Genomic DNA, 25,549 nt, shown 5'->3' on the forward strand with positions numbered 1-25,549 from the left:
CAAGAAGAAGCAAGAAGAAATAGTTTACTTTAAAACATCCCAATTGCAAGCTAATTTTTTATATTTTTGTTTACACTCACGCACCTAATAAGGTGTATTCACACTCTTTTCCACATCAATGTCCAGTGTCAAATGATAACATATAGGGGACAATTCAGAGTACAATTGCAACATTAAAATGTGAACATCCTAAGGTTAAGGTCTTTTTTAGATATTTTACCTTTTATTTATAATAATATTTTTATCTAGTTCCGATCATGTAATTTCCATATAAATTAAAATAAACAATTCTAATTTCACACCTTAAATCTTAATCTAAAAATGTCATTTACTACTTTACTCATTTTTCATCATTCCTTGTGTATTTTGAATAGCAACAATTTCCGTCTCTACGAAGGCTAGATATATGTGGCTTTAAAAACCCAAAGAATACACCAAATTTCAGGGGATGCCAAGTTTGGAGTATTTGGATCTATAAAATGTACAAGTCTTGAAGAGGTTCACCATTCCCTGGGATGTTCCTAGAAAACTCATTGAGTTAGATTTGTATTATAGTGAAAGCCTTAAGAGGTATCTCTTGAATCTATGAATCTTGATACTGCTGGTCTAGTTTAGAAAAAATTCAAGAAATCCTCGGAATAATGAAGCCGGAGTTAGAGATTATGTTGGAACTCCCTGGGCTAAGAGAAATACCATCATCTTTTATTCAGCAATACTCATATGATCTTACAGAACTAGATTTGTGTGGCATAAATAACCTTGTATCTCTTCCAAGTAGCCTTTGTAAATTCAAAGACTTGGTCAAGCTATTTGTGTTAGGGTGTTCAAAATGTCAAAGCTTTCTAGAAGAGATAGGTGATGCAGAAAACTTGGAGTATCTTGATGTCAGTTGTACTCTAATCTCACGACCTCCTTTTTCCATCGCCCGATTGAACAAGCTTAAATTATTGACTTTTGCGAAAGAAAAATCTAAAGATAGAGTGTACTTTGTGTTCCCTCAGGTGAATGAAAGGCTATTCTCATTAAAATTTTTGGATCTCAGTGACTAAATTTTAATAGATGGAGGACTTCCAGAAGATATTGGATCCTTATCCTCTTTGAAAATGTTGGATCTCAAAGGAAACAATTTTGAGCATTTGCCTCATAGCATATCCAATTTAGTGCCCTTGGATCGTTGGACTTATCAGATTGCAAGAAGCTTATATAGCTGCCAGAATTTCCACATCAATTACATACAATAAGTATCGATTGGGGAGCAATGATTAGATCGATAATGTGTTGTTTCAGAATATCTCATCATCTACCTATGGCGTAAATATCTCAAGTTGGTTTCTGTAATGACCTACAGGTCATTTTTCTGTTTGTGTCTCATGTTTGTCGTTTAGAGTTTTTCTGTAGTGAACCTATTCATTTATGACTTGCTGGGACTGACGGTCCGGTCACCTGGTCATTCGTTTAGTTTTAATGTGAGTTTTAGTGTTTTGGGAGATTTTGAACCTTGAACGGTCATTTTTTATCTGAAGTTCAAAAAGATGACCTCATAATCCAATTCTAAAAAATCCATCATCTCTAGAAGAGTAATTTTAGGCTAGTAAAATAGTCGACACAACTTTCGAGGCTTTCAGTGCGAGCATGTGCATATAGGCGTTTTAACTTTCAAATTGAAGCCTAGGTTTGACTTTAGTCAAATTTTTTGGTAAACAAGCTCGGATGAGAATTTCATCAACACAATTAGCTCGGAATGTTGAGCTTGGTCTACAATGACCCATCGTTTAGGTCCCGAGGCTTCCAAGCTAATTTTGAGGCCCCTCGTGGATTTTGGCTTAAAACATAAATTGTGTGTGGGACCCACTTTTTATCAAAACAACCTCGGATGGGAATTTTGATGGTTTCGTTGTGTCCGGAATGCTATTTCGGAATGGGGTAGCATAGTTTACTTGCACGCATAGGGTTCTGGATGAATCCCAGGCACCCTGTTAAAGTTTGGAGGCCCTAGCCCTTTGTTGTCAGTTGCTGAGGCCTCACGTTCACGCGCCTAGCCTCGCTGCTGCGATTGGCTGGCGCCCTGGACGTGGGATGTCATGGTTGTGAGCGGCCGACTGACCTGACCTTTTATTTAAGCCATGGTCTGTACAAGCCTTTGCACCTTTTGGTATTTTTAAGATTTCTCCTCCGTCCGATCTCTAATTTTGATGATTCAAAGTCTCACACACTCGTAATTATCAGGGCTACGTGGTGGAGTGAATGGATCGTGTTGCTGACACTCCGTTTGAGGTGAATTTCTCTGGTAAGCTATTGCCCTTATTCCTTTAATTTGTGTGTTGTTGTTTCCATTGATTTAGGTTGCGAATTGTTTTCTAGTTTGGAACACAAGTTCAAGGCATAGTTTAGGACCTTTTGATGGAGTCAATTCTGGAATTTCTAGCATGGATCCCACGATTCCCATTTAGCTTTAAAATTGGTTCATCTCCATTTTGGGTGATTTTGGTCATGACTATATTGACATTCTAATCCTATTTTTGATAGTGTGGTAGCATTCAGAGTCCATTCAAAAGGTAAAAGCTCTGTTCTTGTGATTTGGATTGTGTGCGGTCAGCCTACAAGGAGGCTACGACTTCCTTTCTAATTAGATTGAGCATGAATGTGTGAATTCATGATGATTAGTGTGAATTGGGGAGGAGGGGGGTACCTAGTTATTCCTGCTTTTCTTTTAGAAACCATGATTTAGGGTCGCTTACTACTATTCTGATGGTAGTACCATGATAAACTGGGGTTGTCCGTGTGTTGTCGTATGCTATGTGATTTACTTATTTTACTACATATTTCTTGAAGCATGTTTGGCCTTAGAATAGGATATGAATGTTTGCCTTAAACTTGTGAACCTTGTGATTTTGGTATGTCTCTGACGCTGCTCGGACGGACTAGGTCCTTGTAGACAAGAATATAAGACTTTGGTCTGATCAGTATGGGCCTTAGTTTAGGCATTTGCGCAGGTTGTTGGCCCTTCTATCTTCTCTCCCTACTTCTGCGACTCTGATACATTACCGATGGTTGTGTGATTTCTCGAGATTGGAGTAATTCATGCTTGGAGCCTTTTGTGATACCTTTGGGAGTGGACGCCAATCCATAGTGGTGTGGAGCCTACTTGAGATCCTCTTCGGAGTCGATACACCCCCGAGTCACTTTTGCTAGTTGGGTGGTTTACGCCCTAGGGTGGACTGGTTAACTAGGTGGCCTTGATATCTGAGATCCTCTACAGAGTTGATACGCCCCCGAGTCACTCTTGTAGTTAGGCGGCTTACGCCCATGGAGTGGACTTTATGGCTGGGCGGCCTAGGCTGATTGTCACTCTTGCTAGCTGGGCTGGGAGTTGACTGGTTGGGTTGATTTTCACTCTTGCTAGCTGGGTTGAGAGTTGATTGGTTCTTAGTTACTTGTGTTGGGATCCCGACTAATGTTCTTGGATTCAGATCTGAATTTCTCTTCTTTGTTGTAGACTTAGCTATTTTGTGTACCTGTCGGGCTTATGGGGGTATATTTGGGCTTTTATTTAAACTTGTGCACGAGTGTACCTTCTGGGCTTATGGGGTCAGTTAGATTTAGTTTTGGGTTACTTAGATTTACTTCTGGTATGCTCGTGTGCCTTCTTTTGATATCCGCTTTGACCTTTGTTTGTGTCTAGATTCTATCTTTTCAGATTTTTTTTACCTTTCTTACTTGGTCGGCCTATGATGCCTACTGAGTACCTTGTTTTGGTACATATGTTACACTCTGCATCTTTTTGTGATGCGAGTCTTAGTACCAGGTACTAGCAGTGATTGTTCGTGCCTTCTTTTACAACTTATGGATATCGGAGACAAGGGTGAGCACTTGGCGTCTTGGATCAACATGTCTCCTTCTGTACATATGTTAGCTTATCGTTTGCCTTTGAGATGGCTTGTTGTGGTCCACTTTTGGGACTTGTATTTATCTTATTAGACATCTATGTACTCATGACTTCTAGGTTCTTGGAGGGTTTCCTTTGTATATAGGTTTTAGTTTGCTTTCCAGTTCTGTCTTTTCTTATTCTTAGTATTGTTTATGTTTAGTTCTACCCTTGTACTCACTACTTATTGTTCTAGGTAGGTGTTGGCTTACCTACTGGAGAGTTATAGTAGGTGTCATCATGACTCGGGAAGTCAGGTCGTGCCAGTTCCACCATCAGGGGATGGTTGCAAGTGTATCAGTCAAGTGTCAACTTGCCTGAGAATTGGTACATATCAGATAATTTCTTGGGATTTGTTTTTGTTACTTTGGAAACTTAATTGTCATCACAGCTAATTTGATTCCCTTATGTGATGCTGGGATGTTGTTGATGACCCAGAAACTTGTCTTATCCAATCATTCATTTTATGTTCTAATATTTGCTATTCATTTTTTCTTTGTACCTCTTGCTTGCTTGAAGGATGCATCTAATGCAAATGGAAAACACCACATGATTATCAGATTATTAATTTAATTTTTTGAAGTAAAGAAGAAATTTGGAGTTCGTTTGTTGAGTAAAGATGAATCTGAGCTTTGCAATGGGATAAGGAGTAGATATGAACATCATGAAGAGGCCAGTAGCTCCTCTTCTAAGAAACAAAGATCTTATTAGTAGAAGTGTTAGTCTCTTCAAAAACGTTGCAGATCTTTCCGACAATAGCCCAGTATTTTAGATTAAATATAGGTATATACGTCGTGATTTGTTTTTTTCCCGAGTTGGTATGAAATTATGTTCTGTCTTGATATATAAATTATTTCTTTTCATTCTTTCTCGTATTGGCAGGAGCTCATCAATAGGTGATGTACATTTCAGCAGTGAGTTTGATTCTCCACTTAGGGTGTGTTTGGTATGAAGGAAAACATTTTTCGGAAAATGTTTTCCAATTTTCTCATGTTTGGTTGAGTTAAATGTTTTGAAAAATGTTTTCCAAATCAACTCATTTTCCTCAAATTTAAGGAAAATGACTTCCCTTCAAAACTTAAGGAAAACATTTTCCAAAACTCTCTTCCAACTTCCAATTAAAAAAAAATTGTTGAAAAAATCAATTTATTTGGTCCCTTCCCTCAAACCAGCCCCCCCAACCACCCCCCAAAAAAATAAAATTTAAAGTTTGTTTTTAAATTCAATATTTTTACCCCACCCTCACCCCTACCCCCTACCACCACCCTTCCCAAAAAAATATTAAAAGTTGTTTTTAAAATCTAATTTCAATTTTTTTATTTTTTTACACCCCCCACCTCCTACCCTCGCCTCCCCCCCCCCCCCCAGCCCCCTATCCCACCCTCTTCAAAAGGAAAAGAATTTAAGTTTGTTTTTAAAAAACATTATTTCATTTTTTCACCCTTACCCTCGACCCCCCTACCCTAGCCCCCACCCACCCCCTACCCCCCCCCCCACCCAACTCCCCAAAAAAAATTTAAGTTTGTTTTTAAAAATTATTTTCGACTTCAAAATTTCATTTTTTCACCCCCTACCCTCGAACCCCCCCACCCCGCCCTACCAGCCCCCACCCCCCAAAAAAAAAATTAAGTTTGTTTTTAAAAAATATTTTTGACTTCAAAATTTCATTTTTTTTCCACCCCTACCCTCGACCCCCCCACCCCCTACCAGCCCCCCACCCCCCAAAAAAATTTAAGTTTGTTTTTAAAAAATATTTTTAACTTTAAAATTTCAATTTTTCACCCCTACCCTCGACCCCACCCCCATCCACCCCATACCAGCCTCCACCCCAAAAAAAATTAAGTTTGTTTTTAAAAAATATTTTCAATTTCAACAATTATTTTCTACTCTAGTAAAAATAAAAGAAATTTTTCAAAAACATTTTTCATTCATAAATCAAACACTAAAAATCTTTTTCGGAAAATATTTTCTACTCACCAACCAAACATGAGAAAATAAGTCAAAAATCAACTTGTTTTCCAAGAAAACATTTTCTAGGAAAACATTTTCCTTCATACCAAACACACCCTTAATGCACTAGTTCATGATTGGATGTTGTGATCGTTTCAGATTAGGAATATGTGACTATCCTACTGTTTGTTGCTTTATTTTAAGCGGCTCTAACAAGTTTTGTTCTGATTTTGGATTACTTTGGAAGAAGATGGTACTTTGGGGGTGCTACCTATGAAGGGAACATGTTTTCTGAGAAAGGGACTCGCAAAAGAACTTGGATATGCAAAAAAAACTCATTCTTCCATTTGTAGACTCGCGAAGCCTTGGGAATATTATTTTTCATTACCAAGTTTCAGATTTTGACTTTGTTGTTTGATTCATGAGGAAAGATGTATTTTTGGTGCTCCATCTGTATTCATTTATGCTTTACGGAAAAAGGTGAAAAAAAGAAAGAAACGGAGTCTTTGTCTATCTAGTTGTGTATTACATCAGATAAATGACAAAATTTATGTTCAAATTTCTTGCAAAGACATTGAGTGCTAGATAGTTAAGCGGAGAAGTTACTTAACTCTTTGCTCTCAAGACTGTTTGTACTAAGTAATAATTAAATCTGATGTTGTGATCATTCCTTTTGGAATAGGAATACTCTATTTTTTAAATCGTACAATCTACTCTCATATTGTCATTGAATTGATAAAGTAAGTGGTTCTAACAAGTTTTTACTCTGGTTTTGGATTACTTTTGCAATGTGTTAGAGTCCGACATTGGTTGGATAATTGACTGGTACTTGGACAATCCTCCCCTCTTAAACTAGCTTTTGGGTTTGAGTCAGATTCGGGAGTGTAAACTGAGAAGAGAACCAGTGACAGCGTCTATGAAAGGGCACCTATTTCCTCTGCCTGAGAAAGAGATTCGTGAAAGAACTTGGGTATGCAATAATCCGTTGATCATTTTAAATTTCATTTCGAAATATAATCACATTTTCCATTTTCTGACAAAGAGATTACATATTATGAATGGGTGGATGAAAGAAGCCTAGGAATCGAATGTAGCTCCAACGCTTCAAGATCAAATACCATCAAGCTCTATTGAAGAAGCGTAGTCGATCTCCCTTGATATATACTGTAAAATGTTACATGGTGGAAGCAGCTTGTGAACAGGAGTTAAGGTCTGGAAAATATTGTGTCTTAGATTGTTATACCAAATGTAACTTAGAAGCTCTTTCATCTAAAAACTGTTTGCACCAATTCATGGTTAGATGTGATGTGATCGTTTCAAATTGGGAATGTACAATCTTTTTACTATTATCTGTCACTATCAAGATGTACTGAAGAAGTGTGGTTATCGGCAAATCTACGTGGTAGAAGTAGTTTGTGAATACACTGCCGATGATCAATCTGCAATTTTTATTTCCATCTAGTGTCTGGTACCCGTCCGTCATAGGGGGCTCCAGTTACTGCAGTTTAAATGTCATCTTGCCAGAACCCATTCACTTAAGCCACTTAAAAGTATCCATCTAATGGTGTGCTTTAGGCAGTTATGAAATGGGAAAATGAATAAATGATCCCTTATGTTTGATGGTAGGTTTTAAATACTTGCATTCAGCAGTTTTGATCCTTGAAGTTTGTCAATTCTTAATCCATAAAATATTTATCAAATAATATTTGATAGATTTAAACGGAAACAATTGTGAAAAATTAAAGTTGATTTTTTAGAGGTACAAAAAATATCTTAGATATTTAGTAGAACTTTCTAAAATTTTATAAAGTAAATATCTTTGATATTTATACTCAAGAAACATCTAGATGTTCTAGATAATTAGATATTTATAGTAAAGTATATAATTATGTAGATTCTTGTTACATATTTAGATGATAAGGATATTTAGATATTTTTTGGGTGTACAAAACTGATTGTCTTTCTCGGTTAGAAGATCCTGCTTATAGAGATTTTTTCCCAGTCCAATAAGGAGTCATTTTCCTTCAAGAAAAAGAAACACATGTTTCTTCTAAAAAAACACGCTCCTTTTTTTCTTTTCCCTAAAAAATAGGTTTCTGAGTTCTAGTTAAATATGAGCACTGGAGGCACCACATAATTAATTATTGAGGCTTCCTATTATGGAAATGATTTCAAAAATTAATTTGAATTAATCTTACCATAATAAATTACAAATGATTCCACTAGAAACTCGTAATTGCACCCCTCTATTTATATTTCAAAATTCCCCATTAAACACTTATGTAATTCCCATGTTAAATAGATACTAATCAATAAATTAAATTATTGACAAATTTAATTCAATGATAAATTTTCTTTAGAGCAATACTTAACTTATTTCATGTGATAGATTCATAAATCTACCAACCGGGTTACACATGAAAATTTATAAGCTTCTCATAAAAAGGTGTATCATCAATCTCTGAATCGAGACATGGATTCCATCAACTAACTAATTATCTCATCAATATATATTATTGTCATCCAATCTACCAGACATATTGATCCATCTCAAAATCTCACATTTTAATAAATTAAAATGATAATTAATATATACAAATCATTATCGTTATATCAAAATTAAGAATATAAGTACATTTAACAGTTTAGAGAATATGTTTTTATCAGTCAGCCTAAAACATCTATCTTTACTCAATCCCGTTCAATATATACAAAATGCACTAGCACGAGAAATTAGAACTATACCATTTTCATAATCAAGATAAATTACATTTAATCTCGAGCTACAATCATTTTGATGATTTGTCCAAATTTCCATCTACGATTGTGAACTATAACTTTTAATTTATAAGAATCGGTGATTTAATTTTCTGTGTATAAGCTTAAACACTATATATATATATATATATACTAAATCATCTACTATATTGAGGACACATATATGAAAAGTTGATTTATTCAATGTAATACTTTATTAAATTGAATAAATAAATAAATAATTATTTATAAATAATACTATATCAAAACACGTGATTAATAGTATATCGTAACAAGGGAACCCGTAGTGTTTTTTGAAGTCAACTTTTAGTTGTCCATCGTGGAGTTTTGGTTTTCATTGAAGGAATTTCCTACCTCCTTCAAATAGGAACTTGACAAAATTTTATTGATAAATTTTAAAAGGAAAAATCCTTTTGGTCAAAAATATTTGGTCAAAATTTGGCTAGAATGGTAAAATAACATATTTCACACTATGTTATTTTATTTTTTTGAACATTTTTACCTTTTTAACTTTAATGCTTTTTAATTAGAAAATAGAAAAAAATCAGTTTATTTTAAAATAATAAAAAGGATATTATAGACTTTTTAAATTTCTGGCCAAATTTCCTGGCCATATAGCATTACACATTTTAAAAACACGTACTTTTTGTGCGTGTAAGAGAGAGTTTCACACTTTACTTTAATTGTTCTTTTTTTTTCCTATTTAAACTATCATCATCTACCTATTAAAGTATACCAAAATTACCTATTTGAGTAGGTAGTGATAGTTCAAATAAAGAAACAATTGATAATTGGTCTAGTTAGTTTTAAGGTATGCTGATGATAACTCATGTGAGTAAAAGAAACAATTGAGAATTGAGGTGTGAAATTTACGAAAAAAAATGAAAGACATAAGGCGTGTTTTGATCATTAACTCATGAATTAACATTTTACATAATTTAAAAAACTCAAATATGCCATCAACCTTTCATAAATTATAACTTAGCATTGTCATTTGCTAAATGTTCAGTACTACAAAAATAGTTTTTAGCGTAAATAAATATGCATATTATTAAAAGCGCTAAAGTCTTTATCAACATTAGTTTATTGTTATTAGATCCAATATCACTATAGATTTTATGGACATTTACAAATAGTATTAATTATCTCTAAAAAATACATATTTAGCAGCAATTAAATTATTTTCGTTAAAAATCATTTTTGTGTAATGATTGGACTCATCTAACCGCTGTCGTGACCCAAAACGACAAACATAACGGATTTTCAAACACCAAGATTGGACACGTGGCGTAATTAGAGGTCCACGGCACACTTACCAATCCCACCAAATTAAAATCAATTCCGATTAAATACTTCACTGCTCCGGCAAGGAGCTTCTAGCTCCGGTGAACCGGAGCAACTACTGCCACAACATTCTTTTTAGGTTGGTGCTTTCTTTTTTTCTACTTGATATTGTGCATAATGTAAGAATGAGTAAATTCATTAATTTGGGGATGCATATTTTATAGAGTTTGACCACACAATGTATGATTTAGTGGTCAATAATGTGTTTGAGAATCTTGAGGTTTCAGATTCAAAATTCGGAGAAAACATTAGAAAACACTAGGTGATTCTTCTATTTGTCCTAGCCTTGATAGACAGAATTACGTGATAGTTGTTATTGGTGAGAGGTGGCAGGTATCTGTGACATTGATCATCGAGATGTGCGAAAGCTAACCTTAACACTACGGTCATTAATATATATATATATATATATATATATATATATATATATATATATATATATTAATCATCGAGATGTTGGAAAGCTAACCTTGACACTACGGTCATTAATATATATATATTTTTTATTTTATTTTTGAGTAAATTACTCAATGTGTTGATAGGAAATGTTTATGAAAAGTACATGAAATTGAGGAGTAATACTCTCATTTTGCTCCAATTTATAGGACAATACTTTCCTTTTTGTTAACATCTTTCGCTTCTTTCTTTTTAAATTAACTACAGTTATTGTTGATTCTTCTTTTCATAAAAAAAAATTCGATTTCTTTTTATTCACTAGGACCCATATATAGTGTTTTTTGAAGTCAAGTTGTCTACTTTTGGTGATAAAGAAAGCCATTAACATAATTTACAATTAGTTCAAGGAGAGGGTCATCTGATTCACTTTTTTTAAAGGAATTTTCTAAGTTGGAAGAAAATCCTAATAATTCTAATTAATAGTGGAGTAGATCATCACAATTTGTTAAATATAACTCAAATACCTTAATAGTTACTGTATTTGTCCTTTAGCCTTTCACACTTAAGTATAGTGACTATGAGTTCACAATTTTATATTATACAAAACGTCAAAATTTAAAATAAAAACTATATTCCTCGTAATTTCTCTTTGTGTTGAACTTGTATAGTTCTTTCTATATATGTTAGTTATTATTCTTATGAGTGTTCTTTAAAGTTATATTATTGTCTTATTGTGTCAAATTATTGGAAAAGTTATATTTGTTTTATAAGCATTTTCTTGTTAGTTAAGTCGAAAACCGAATCGTTAAGGATCAAAATCGATAAAAAAATATCGTTTTGATTTAATTTGGTTATTCATTTAGCATATTTAAAAAGTCAAAATCAAACTAATAATACATAAAACTGAACCAAGCCGATTGATGCACAACCCTACCCAAAATGCCACTATGTATTATCAACAAACATACCCATTTTCGAACACCAGGACACGTGGGGAAATTAGATGTCCACGTCACTTACCAGCCCCACCAAATTAATTGGTGTTTTCTTTTTTCTACTTGATTATGTGCATAATGTAAGAATGAGTCTCATATGGAGTAAATTCATGAATTTGGGGATGAATATTTTATTGAGGTTGAGCATTTGGGTATGGCCTAATTATCAATGAAGTGAATGAAAATTCTAAGATTTCAAGTTTAAAATTTAATAGAGACATAAAAAATATTTGGTGATTCTTCTCATCTGTCCTAGCCTTAATGCACAGAGTTGTCTAGTAGCTATTACAGGTGGGAGTTGACAGGTATTCCGTAAAATTAGTCGAGGTGAGGAAAAACTTGGCTAGACACCACAGTTATAGTCTGCCCCAGCTGATATGGTTGAACATTGCAATAACAAGAGCAATCATCTTCAAAGTCAATGCCACAAATCGATCACCACCAAAAAAAAAACTCACTTTTTTTTCCAAACAAGTAAAGTGTTGTTGCTGACATAAAGGTTATCTTGAAACCTCAAATTTGAAAATCATTGCAAGAAAAGAAAATTCATGGATCACATTTTTTTTCTACTAGGATAATCACTTCCTAGTCTGAGACGTTTACTTTTTTTCCGTTCTCTTTTAGAATAAATGCTTCTGAACATTATTTTTTTCTTTCTATGGGGATATATACACTTTTTAGTTTGAGACATTTATTATTTTGAAGCTTACCATTACTAATTACTCACAAAACTTTTCTGGTGCAAACTGGGATAAAAAAGAAATGTTGTGATGTTCCATTTGATGATTCTATATAGCAGGACCTTCCTAATAATGGGATTAGCAGGACCCTCCTCATAATGGGATTAGCAGGACCCTCCTCATAATGAGACTTAGATTAGCAGGACCCTCCTTACAATGGGATTAGCAGGACCCTCCTCATAATGGGATTAGCAGGACCCTCCTACATAATGGGATTAGTAGGACCCTCCTGGACAATGGGATTAGCAGGACCCTCCTACATAATTGGATTTAGATTAGCAGGACTCTCCTACATAATGAGATTTAGATTAGCAGGACACTCCTACATAATGGGATTAGCAAGACCCTCCTAGAAAATGGGATTATCAGGACCCTCCTACATAATGAGATTTAGTTATTTTCTCCTAGGATAAACACTTTCTAGTCTGAGATCGTTATTTTTTATTTTTCTCCTAGGATAAACACTTCCTAGTCTGAAACCGTTATTTTTTATTTTCTACTAGGATAACACTTCCTAGTCTGGGTTTATCTATTTTTATTTTTATTTTTTTTATTTATTTATTTTTTATTTATTTTTTATTTATTTTTTAATTTACATTTGCTAATAACTCACAAAAAAATTTCAGTGAAAACTGGGGCAAAATTTTTTGTTTATTTCTTTTGTTTGTGATGGTTTTCAGGTTTCTTCAAGCGAAACATGGATTTGAAATTCAAAAACAAAGTTTCAACTCTTTCCAGAATGATCAATTCCCATGATAGCTAAAATCAGCTTTTTCAATGCATGTAGCATTCTGACTTACTGACATCTATTTCTATTCAGCTACTGATCAACAAAACAAGCAAGCATTTAAGAACATGACAAAAGCTCACTCTAAGTGGCAAGTTAAGCCTCAATTCAATTCAAGATCAAGATACTCACCCAAAAATCAAGGTGATATCTAAAAGTCAAGACACAAGTGAAGACTCAAGAGAAGCTGCACAGATATGAGTTTGTACTTTGATTTTTCTTTTGACTATTAGTTTTCATTTTTTTTATGTAAGGATAGGAGTCGCGACCTAGAGCCTCGATGGAACCTCACTTAACTTTCAACTCATCACCTCATCTCCTTGAACTACACATGACCTGATTCCTTTATAACCCGGGATATGTAGGATGTCCAAAACCAAGACTCAGTCACAAATATTTTTCCTTCAAATACAAGTCCGGTCAAAATTTGTCACGTTATCTACTTCTTTGTCTGAAAACTCTTCGTTTTTTCAGTCAAAGAGAGGCAAACTGTAGACACGTATTTTTTTATCGAACTTAAGTTTTACACCATTTTTATTCCTTAAATATTTATTATATATCTACACTAAATATTTTATATTTTTCATCGTATTTTAGTAAGTTTATTTTGAAAATATTTGAAAATAACAAAAATATATGTTTTATTTTTATTTTAGTTTAATAAATAAGCTGATATTTCTTAATTATATTATATTATATGATATATATTAATTATTAAAAAAATAAAAATCTAAACAGAACTACCTATCTCATACCCACTTGTACGTTTCCTCATCCCATTCACTCACCCCATTCACTCACCCCACAATCCCACATAACCCCACAACCCCAACACATCCACACACACGTACATATACCTCTACTCCATCGCACCCCTATACATACTACTCCTTAACACAACATAGCGACACACACAAACCCAATATATGTACAGAAACGTAGAGAAACCAAAAAAAAAAAAAGAAATCAGCAAAGAAAAGCAACACACACAAAACGGACAGAAAAGAAGAGAAAAAAAGTCACTTTATTTTTATATTATTTTTCCTTCCATAACTCACCAACACATATACCATTACATACAATCTACAAAAGATTCGTGACTGTTTTAATCGAGCTTCGATCAAGGTTTTGCGGTACTTATTTTTTTCATTTGAGGTATAACTTTGCCTTAAATTTTTAATTTATTTATGGAATTTGATGTAACTATATGATAAGTTTTCTTTTATTTTTTATTTTATTCATAATTTGATTGAAATGAAGAATGAATCAAGTGTTATATTTTTTGTTTAATGAATGAATGTAGCTTTAATCGATGATTATTTTCTCTTTATTTATTTTTTATTTGTTAAGTTGTGACCTCTTAAAAATGAAAGGTCATGGCATTGTTCTTGTCTTCATTTAGATAATATTGATAAAGTAGAAATTGTTAGGCTAAAAATAAGTAAAAAAGTTATTGTTGTTTTATTTTATCAATCAAAAAATGAGATTTATTTTTAACAATTCGGTATAGTTTTGTTGTATGCGAACGTGTATGCTTAGTTTTGACATCAACTTTAAGAATAATAATAATAAAAAAAGATATGGAAATGATCCAAAATTTTATTCTAGAAGTTTAGTATTTTATTTTATTTTATTTTTCTTTATAAGAAATAAATATTTTCTTTTAATGTTAAAACAAACATTTAGGTACTTTAAAAAATATTTGTTTCAATTAAGAATGTGGTTACACATCTTTTTTTGAAACATTAAAATAAACTCGAGGATGCGGTGACGCACCTTGTCCAATAATATAATTAACTTTCATTGATTTAGAGTGGAGACTTATATAAAAATAAAGGGATAAGATTATTAAGTGTGATAAAAGAAGACAGTTATGTCTCTAAATGTGAAGACTAAGAATACGGTTACGTATCTAGGTCGAGACCAAATAAAAGTTCCACAAATAAAAAATGCGAACAAATTCTGGCCTATAAAATATATCCAAAAGATACTTAAAATAAGTATATGTTAATAAGAGCGACCGTGCTTGAACCACGAGACTCGAGGGATGCCTAATACCTTCCCCTCGGTCAACAAAATTCCTTACCCGAATTTCTAGTTCGCAGACCAAATAAAGAGTCATTTCCTTTTGATTAGGGATTAAACAAAAGGTGACTTGGAACACCATAACTCAATTCCAAGTGGCGACTCTGAAACAATTAAAATAATCACTAATCAATATTGTTGCTTAAATTGGAAAAACCCTCTGCCGTGCGTGAAAAGGAGTGTGACAAGGGCTTTGAGAGAAGGGAAAAAAAGAGGAGAAAGGAGAAGAAAAGCAAGGAAATCGTCAAGTTCTTGAAGAATTGCTTGTGGATTTCATCAAAGAGTGATCCCTATGAGGTATGTGAGATCACATATAGTTGGATTAGTTCACCCAAGCGCCAATCATGATTCAATTCAGCATAATTGTATTCTTTTGAAAGATAAGATTATGAGTTCTTGATGAAATTCATTTAAGTTCTTATGGGTTCTTGTTGTTGAAGTTTCTTGAGTTTAATTCATGAGCTTAGGTGTGTTTTTGGTTAGAATCTTACATATATTGAGGATATAGTCGATTCTAAGTGTTTGGAAAAATAACCAAGTGAAATTAGAGGGTTTAGAGTTGAAAAACGAAGAAGAAAATTCGGGATTTTCTGGCGAGGGGGCTGGGGCGTCGCGCCTCTCAGAGCTCCCTAAAGGAGTTTTTGAAATTTGGCCTCTGGGGCGCCGCGCCAACTAGAGCACCCCAAAGGAGTTTCTAAAGTTTGATCTCTGGGGCGCCTCGCCAGCCAGAGCTCCCCAAGCCACTGTCTGAAGTTTCAAAGCTGGCGCCCCGCGCCTCTCAGAGCACCAGGGATTCCAGTTCTTCCACCTTTTCCCACTTCTTTCTGTACTAGTTCCCTAGAAGCGTACCTAAGTTTTATAGTTGATTTCTACACTCTAAGGTACGTCTAAACATCATGAAATCATCCATAAACATGAGATCATGAGCCTTGAATCCATACTTCAATTCAAGGAAAGTTAAGAGTCAAGTCAAGATGAGTTTAAAGAGCTTTCCAAAATCTTTCACAAACGTTTTAACTTTGTTTTAAGACTTGAGTTTTGAGTTGAGAAAAGGGTAAAGATTTAAGTTCACTTCTTCAAAAGATTATAAGGGAACTAAGTATTCCCAAGAGTTAAAATGTTTTCACATTTAAATAAGAAAGGAAACACCGACTTTCAAGAGAGCTTTCAAGCTAGTTTTTGAGTAATTATCTCAAATCCCAGAAAGAGTTGTTTTTACAAACATATAAGCTGAGTATATTTTGGGAGTAATATTGAGCACCGATATGGCAACGTGTTCATAATAACTCAAGTCTCCATAAACCATGTAGCTATCATGGGTAGAAATGGTCATACTTTTTAGATGACACCTTAGTGCTTTTTAGCATAGACTAGTGGATGCACTTAGTTGAGGCGTTCTATATCACGACAAGGTATAGGACAGTTCTGGCAGCGTGGGTGAGACGTTGTATCATCACTTAGGCTCATAGTGGTGGTTGTCGATTAGAGAAACTCCCACAATATTATATTACTTTATTATATTAGTAAACTGAGTTTCTATTGCATATCTTTAATATATTGAGTTATCACCTATTGTTTTAAATGCTTTGTATAAACTGCACCATTATTGTTGTTTTCACCTTGCATTTGAGTTGAGTATTCATGAATTGAGTAAAGCCAAGGTAAGTGTTCTTTTCAGATTTCTTTCAAGCTTATGTTATGTTTAGTTTTCCCCTCGCATGCTCGTACATTCAATGTACTAATGTCATTTGGCCTGCATCATTTTATTATGCACACACAGGTAACTAGGATCAACATCCAGCGCCTCGTTGATCTAGTTGAGAACTCAGAGTAAGTTGGTGAGCCTTCTTGCTTCCGGAGGATTCCCTTTTTCTATTGTTTTGAATAGTCAGTTATTAGGATGGGGTCTTGTCCTGACATCCCTCTTAGTTTCTAGAGGCTTCATAGACAGTTAGTTATGAGTTCTTTAGTCTTGTATTTCAGATGTTTTGATATAAGACTTAAGTAGCCATTTTGGCTAATTTGAATATTTATCCTTCAATGTTCTAAGTTTATTTGAGGCAGTTGTTTTTAAAGTGCATTTGAATCCTTGTGTTAATGCTTTAGTCTGCTTCTATGAGTTAAGCTAGGCCAAGGTTTCGCTTGGGCCCAGCAATGGTTCTCAAGTGTCAGTCCCACCCAGGGTGTAGCTCGGGGCATGACATAAAGTTCAAAACTGAATTTAATGTTCCTTTAAGTTTTTAAATAGTTTATTTGTGGGTAAATCAGGTGGGTTAAATACGTTATGGGTGGGTATTTGAAATTTGGGTTAAATAATTTGTCAATCCGGGTTTAGGCGTAGGATTGCGCCACGTGTACAAAATGAGTGTTCCACTTGTGGGAGGGGCAAATGTGCACTAGTTATTGGACGGCAAGGACTCTAATTAATAGACGAAAAGTATGACGAAGGGTATTTACATACCATTTTCAAAAGTTTGGGGGTATATTTGTCCTTTTTCCCTAGTTTTTTTTTCCTTTTAAACACATCTCCCTGATTAAAATATTATTAAAGAACCATGCTCTTGTTCTCTTTCTTTTAAAATCACTTTAACAAATAAAAATGTAGGAAATATTTTTTTCTTCTTAATTTCATCTTATCAATTAAAATAGAATAATTTCATGTACCCTTTTCACATATAATATATGTCATATATAAAATATCATAATATATCCATCATTAATTTATATTTATATTACGATAAAAATAATTATAAAAAAATAAGAAAAAATTTCGTTTTTTATTTTTTTCTGAATTGAAGTAAGATAAACATCTGCTAATTTAAAAAAAAATATTATTAGAAAAAAGAATCTGTTAAAAATAAAATAAATAATATATTTATTTGGAAAATGAACATTTTTTTACCCATTAAATAACAATAACGGCATTTTTAGACCAAAGTATTGACGGTAAGGGCATTTTTGGACCAAACTACAAACGAATGTATTTTTGTTCCTTTCACATAGTTTAAGGACATTTTTTACCTTTCTCCTAAAATCAATTCCAATTAAATACTTCACTGCTCTGGCAAGGAGCTTCTAGCCCCGGTGAACCGGAGCAACTAACGCCACAACATTCTTTATAGGTTGGTGCTTTCTTTTTTTCTACTTGATATTGTGCATAATGTAAGAATGAGTTAATTCATGAATTTGGGGATGCATATTTTATAGAGTTTGACCGCACTATATATGAATTAGTGGTCAATAAAATGATTGTGAACCCTGAGGTTTCATATTCAAAACTCAGAGGAAACATTAGAAAACAATAGGTGATTCTTCAATTTGTTCTAGCCTTGGTGGACAGAATTATGTGGTTGTTGTTATTGGTGAGAGGTGGCAGATTTCTGTGACATTAGTTGAGATGTGCGAAAGCTGACCTTGACACTACAGTCATGGAAATGTTCATAGGGAATGTTTATGAAAAATACATGACATTGAGGAGTAATACTCTTATTTTGCTCCAATTTATAGGACATACTTTCATTTTTGTTAACATCTTTCTCTTCTTTCTTTTTTAATTAACTACAATTATTGTTGATTCTTCATTTCAAAAAAAAAATTGATTCTTTTTATTCACTAGGACCCATATATAGTGTTTTGTGAAGTCAAGTTGTCTACTTTTGGTGATAAAGAAAGCCATTAACATAATTTACAATTAGTTTAAGGAGAGAGTCATCTGATTCACATTTTTTTTATAAGGAATATTAAAGTTGGAAGGAAATCCTAATAATTCTAATTAATAGTGGAGTAGATCATCACAATTTGTTAAATATAACTCAAATACCTTAATTGTTACTGCATTTGTCCTTTAGCCTTTCACACTGAAGTATAGTGACTATGAATTCACAATTTTACATTATATAAAACGTCAAAATTTAAAATAAAAACCGTATTCCTCGTAATTTATCTTTGTGTTGAACTTGTATAGTTCTTTCTATATATGTTAGTTATTATTCTTTCTATTTTATGAGCGTTCTTTAAAGTTATATTATTGTCGTATCATGTCAAACTGTTCGAGAAGTTATATTTGTTTTATAAGCATTTTCTTGTTAGTTAAGTCGAAAATTGAACCATTAAGGATCAAAATCGATAAAAAATGTCTTATTGATTTAGCATATTTAAAAATCAAAAATCGAATCAATAATACATAAAACTGAACTGAACCGACTGATGCACAACCCAACCCAAAATGCCACTATGTATTAATAACAAACATAACCGAATTTCAAACACCATGACACGTGGCAAAATTAGATGTCCACGTCACTTACCAGTCCCACCAAATTAATTGGTGCTTTCTTTTTTCTACTTTATTATGTGCATAATGTAAGAATGAGTCTCATATGGAGTAAATTCATGAATTTGGGGATGAATATTTCATAGAGTTTGAGCACTCGGGTATGGCCTAATTATCAATGAAGTGAATGAGAATCCTAAGATTTCAAGTTTAAAACTCTATGGAGACATAAAAAATACTTGGTGATTCATCTCATTTGTCCTAACCTTAATGCACAGAGTTGTCTAGTACCTATTACTGGTGGGAGTTAACAGATATTCCGTAGAATTAGTCGAGGTGAGGGAAAACTTGGCTAGGCACCACAGTCATTAATATATATTTTATAGAGTTTGAGTAAATTACACAATGTGTTGCTAGGGAATGTTTATGAAAAATACATGAAATCGAGGAGTAATACTTTCGCCCTGTTCCAATTTATATGACACACTATTTTTTTTTAAACATAAAATCATTGATTCTTTGTTTTCACTAGGACCCATAGTATTTTTTGAAGTAAAGTTGTCTGCTTTCGGTGACAAAGAAAGTCATTAACATAATTTACCATTAGTTTAAGGAGAGGGCCATCTGATTCACTTTATGCTCTCTTTTTTTGAAGAAATTTCCTAATTGCTTTTATTAATTAAACTTGGAAGAAAATCCTAATAATTCTAAATAATAGTAGAGGAGATCTATGACGATTTGTGCTTTTTTTTCAGACGTACAATTTAATCCAAGGAATCTTCTTCCTCCTTTGCGAGTAATTCACAGTATCGTCCTCGATGGAAGTACGTTGTGTTTCTATGTTTTAGAGGCAAAGATACCCAGAGAAATTTTACTAGTCACTTGTATGCGGGTTTGAAAAACAGGGGAATATTCACCTTTCTAGATGATAAAAGGATAGGGAATGGCGATTCCATCTCAGAAGAACTCATGAAAGCTATTGAAGAGTCTCAAGTTGCTGTAATCGATTTCTCAAAGAATTATGCTACTTCTAGGTGGTGCTTGAATGAACTAGTGAAGATCATGGAATGCAAGGAGAAAGAAAATGGACAAACAGTCATACCGATCTTCTATGATGTGGATCCATCAGATGTTCGAAAACAAAGTGGGAGCTTCACAGAAGCATTTTGTAGACATGAATTAGAGTATATGGATGATGTTGAGGGGATGCAGAAGGTGAAAGGATGGAGAACTGCCCTAACTACTGCCGCAGATCTAAAATGATTTGATATCCGTGGTAGGTGAGTTTAAAACATATAATTGCTTTTAATGAAAAAAATTAACAGTATGTAGTTATTTAATATGCCCCTGAACATTAAAAGTATGAAATACTCACTAATACTTGACTTCCTCACATGGTCCACAATCAATCTTCTTATTTATGTAGGATTGAATCAAAGCAAATTCAGCAGATCGTCGACCACATCTCTTCTAAATTTTGCAAGTGTTCATTCTTTATCTTTTTTCACAAGAGTAGTGGGAACAAATGCTCATTTAGAGAAACTAAAATCCCGACTTCAAATAGAAATCAATGATGTTCGGATTGTAGGGATCTGGGGAATAGGTGGAGTCGATAAAACGACAATAGAAAAAGCCATCTTTGATACTCTATCTTATCAATTTAAAGTTGCTTGTTTTCTTGCGGATGTTAAAGAAAATGCAAGAAATAATCAACTGCATTCTTTAATTACAAGATACCCTTATTTCTCAACTGTTAAGAAAACAAGAAGATTACATCAATAATAAGTATGATGGGAAGTGCATGATTTCGGGCAGACTTTGTTCTATGAAGGTGCTGATTCTGCTTGATGACATAGATCATGGTGATCATTTGGAGTATTTAGCAGGTGATCTTGGTTGGTTTGGTAATGGCAACAGAGTTATTGTAACAACTAGAAGTAGACATTTGATAGATAACGATCATGCAATATATGAATTGCCTACACTACCTGATCATGAAGCTATGCAATTGTTCAATAAGCATGCTTTTAAAAATGAAGTTCCAGATGAGCATTTTAAGAAGTTCTCATTAGAGGTAGTAAATCACGCTAAAGGCCTTCCTTTAGCCCTCAAGGTATGGGGTTCTTTGTTGTATAAAAAATGCCTAACTCAATGGACAAGCACGGTAGATCAAATAAAGAAAAACTCTAGTTTAGAAATTGTTAAAAAGTTCAAAGTAAGTTATGATGGGTTAGAGCTTGAAGAGCAAAATTTATTTTTAGATATAGCATTTCTCTTAAGAGGGAAGAAAAAAAACTAGTCATGCAAATCCTTGAGAGTTGTGATTTTGGAGCGGAGCACGGATTGAATGTCCTAATTGACAAATCTCTCGTGTTCGTCTCCAAAAATAATATGATTAAAATGCATGACTTAATTCAAGATATGGGTAGATATGTGGTTAGAATTGCAAAAAGATTCAGGAGAGCAAAGCAGACTATCGGATGTTGAAGATATCGAAAAAGTGATGGTCAACAATACTGTAAGTAGCCTAAACAATGCATTACTATTCAATTTTTAGTCTTCATCTTTTACTTTTTATTTAAAAGATGAAAATAGTTGGTACTATCTCAATTATAACTTCGTTCTATCACAACATGAATAACTTTTCAATTTGACTCTAAAGAACTTGTCAAAAATTGTAGTACTTGAAATTAGAAATACAAAATTAATTGCATAAAGTATTTCTCTTTAGCGACATCTTTCTTTAACTAATATTGAACCTTAAATTTGATTCAATGAGAGTGAGATATTTTGGATTTATTTCTAATGCGTTAAGGATATTGTTGACCTTTTACGTTTCTTATTACACTTTTATTTAGTTTCTCAACATGTAATTTTGATTTAAAATAAATTAAAACAATTGATAATTTCACACAAAATATTGTGTTAGACTCTCATAATCTGAATGGTGTTACTCATTTTTCGTGTAAGGGAAGAAACTAAACACAAAAGTCATTTGTTTATCCTAGACAGCATTCTCATTCTTTCTGTGTTCTGACTAGCAGCATTTGCCGTCTCTGCGAAAGCTAAATCTCAGCTACTCCGAAAGGCTGATGCAAACACCAGATTTCACGGGAATGCCAAATTTGGAGTATTTGGATCTGTCGAACTGTAGTAATCTTGAAGAGGTTACACGTTCCTTGGATGTTTAAGAAAACTCATTTGGTTAAATTTGTATCATTGTGAATGTCTTAAGAGTTTTCCATGTGTTAATGTGGAACCTCTTAGATTTCTGGATCTACGATATTGCTCTAGTTTACAAAAATTTCCAGAAATCCTCGGAAGAATGAAGCCATAGTTAGAGATCAAGATGAGCTGCTCTGGACTAAGGGAAATACCATCATCTATTATTGATGAGCAACGCACTTGTCGACTTACAGAGCAAAAGATGAGTTCTATGCAAAACCTTGTTTCTCTTCCAAGCAGCATTTGTAAGTTCAAAGGTTTGGTGAAGCTAAATTTGTGGGCGTGCTCAAAACTTGAAAGTTTGCCAGAAGTGCTAGGTGATATAGAAAAATTGAAGAAGCTTGATGCCAACTTTACTCTAATCTCACAACCTCCGTCTTCTATTGTCCGGTTGAACAAGCTAAAAATGCTGACTTTTGCAAAGCAAAAATCAGAAGCTAGAGTGTAATTTGTGTTCCCTCGGGTGAATGAAGGGTTATTCTCATTGAAGCATCTGGATCTTAGTAACTGCAATTTAATAGATGGAGGACTTCCAGAAGACGTTGGATCCTTATCCTCTTTGGAAATGTTGAATCTCAGTGGTAATAATTTTGAGCATTTTCCTCGAAGCATAGTCCAACTTGGTCCTCTTCAATACTTGGACTTATCATATTGCAAGAGGCTCAAAGAGTTGCCAGGTTTCATGGGGATGCAAAACTTGGAGACTTTGGATCTCTCTCACTGCAATTTTATAGATGGAGGACTTGTCGAAGACATTGGATGCTTATCCTCTTTGAAAGTGTTGGATCTCAGTGGAAATAATTTTGAGCATTTGCCTCAAAGGATAGCCCAGCTTGGTGCTCTTTAAAACTTGGACTTATCAGATTGCAAGAGGCTTACACAGCTTCCAGAATTTCCACAGCAATTAGATACAATACGTGCAGATTGGAGTAATCATTTGATTTGCAATTCGTTGTTTCAGAATATCTCATCATTGCAGAATGACATCTCTGATTCACATTCCTTGTCACTAAGAGTGTTTACGAGTTGCGCGAATAATATCCCAAGTTGGTTCCACCATCAAGGAATGGATACAAGGGTATCGATCAGTCAATTTGCCTGAGAATTGGTATGTATCGGATAACTTCTTGGGATTTGTTGTATGTTACTCTGGCAAATTAATTGACATCAGAGCTCAGTTGATTCCTTTATGTGTTGATGGGAAGTTGTCGATGCCCCAAAAACTTGCCTTATCTAACCATTTAGAGTGTCTTCAAGAATCTAAGATACATTTTTTCTTGGTACCTATTGCCTGCTTATGGGATGCGTCTAATGAGAATGGTAAAACACCAAATGAATATGAGATTATTAGTTTTTTTTTTTGGAGAAATGAAGCTTTTTGGACTTCGATTGTTGTATAAAGATGAATCTGAGCTTCACATTGGGATAATGAGGATCAGATATGAAAGAGACGAGTTGCTCTTATAAGAAACAAAGGTCACAAGAAGTGCCAGTATCTTCAAAAACGTCAAGCCCGGGATTTTAGATTTAATGTACGTATACACCTCATGAAATTGTGTTCTCTCTTTATATATAAATTATTTCTTCTTATTCTTTCCCCCTATTGGCAGGAGCTCATCAATGTATGTTGTACATATCAACAGTGAGTTTGATTCTCCCTCCACCTTGTGTCGAGCCATCATTAATCAGACATGTATCTAAACTTCTTTGTCTTTGCTGTGTAGATAGTGACTGATCCATGGTGAAGTTGAGGTTCGTCCTCGTTCATAATTTCTTTTGGACTAGAATACCTAGTTTAATAATGAAATGAATCCACAGTTTTTCTTTCGCTGACCAATTGCAGATGAATTTGCTCAAAGCAAGAAACCTTTGCCAAAAGTGGATGGGTGAAAGAAGGCGTTGGAACTTTTAGCAAGCGGACTAAAGGGAATCCAAATGTAGTCTCTATTGATGTCTACTGTCAAATGTACACACACTGTTTGATTTTTTTATCAAACAGTTGTGCGACATAATAGGGATTTAGAATTAGAGTTTGCAAATGAGATTATTTGTTAGTATTTCCTTTGTTCAAATTGGTCAATAGGAATCTAAACTTCTTTGGCATTTCTGTGTCATATTTGAGTGTCAATCCCCTGTCGCTGTCAAAAGTGGCATACTTCTCAACTTAATATGTACCATCATTCCTTCAAATAATACTTGGCACTCTGTATGTATATTAAACAATCCTTTTATTCTTATATGATACGTTGGAGTTGTGGATGTGTCACCAGAAAAGGGGTCATCGAGCTGCAAAGATATAGGGTGTCTTTGGTACGGTTTTCCAATTTTCTCATGTTTGGTTCGCTTTAATGTTTAGAAATTGGAACGGTTATCGGGGTATTGTCCTAGTTTGGGTGTAGGGGTTGGGTACTAGATCAATTATTGGGGTTGATTCGGATCATAAATTAGAGTATATTTTAGTCTCAAGCCAAAAAATAAAAAATATTTTTCATTCATCAACCAAACATTAAAAAATATTTTCCAGAAAATATTTTCTACTCACCAACCAAAAATGAGAAACTAAGTTAGAAATCCACTTATTATTCAAGAAAACATTTTCTAGGAAAACATTTTCTAGGAAAACATTTTCCTTCATACCAAACACACCCATAGTATGTAACATTACACATTTGCACAACTCTAAGCATTGGATAACATAATTGCATTCACAACTTAAAGATATGCAAGCTCTATTAGTGCGTGATTGGGTGCTGAAGTATTCTATGTAATGAATCTTGAAGAATTTGATAATCACAAGGATGAATAAGAAGGAAAAAAATGAATTCTTAGACTCGTAAGAGAGAATAGAGTAAGGTATTGAGTTGTTTAGTATTGCACATAGATGACACCGAAAGGAGATTCTATGAACTGATGCTATGAGATCGAAAGAAGATTAGTGTCATTAATGATGACCCAGCCTATCCATGAATGTTCATCACTATAGAGCAACACAATTACCCCTATGTGATATCGATTCCCAATCCCCGCACCCCTAGATTACTTGTTAGTACT

General features: G+C 33.9%; 1 pseudogene; it reads left to right on the forward strand.

Annotated features, from left to right (window-relative positions):
* Positions 1 to 641: 641 nt before the first annotated feature.
* Positions 642 to 24,687, forward strand: LOC125839154 (TMV resistance protein N-like; annotated as a pseudogene).
* Positions 24,688 to 25,549: the final 862 nt, after the last annotated feature.

Source organism: Solanum verrucosum, unplaced genomic scaffold (genome assembly GCF_900185275.1).
Source record: "Solanum verrucosum unplaced genomic scaffold, falcon-dt-bn FXZP01000164.1, whole genome shotgun sequence".
NCBI lineage: Eukaryota > Viridiplantae > Streptophyta > Magnoliopsida > Solanales > Solanaceae > Solanum > Solanum verrucosum.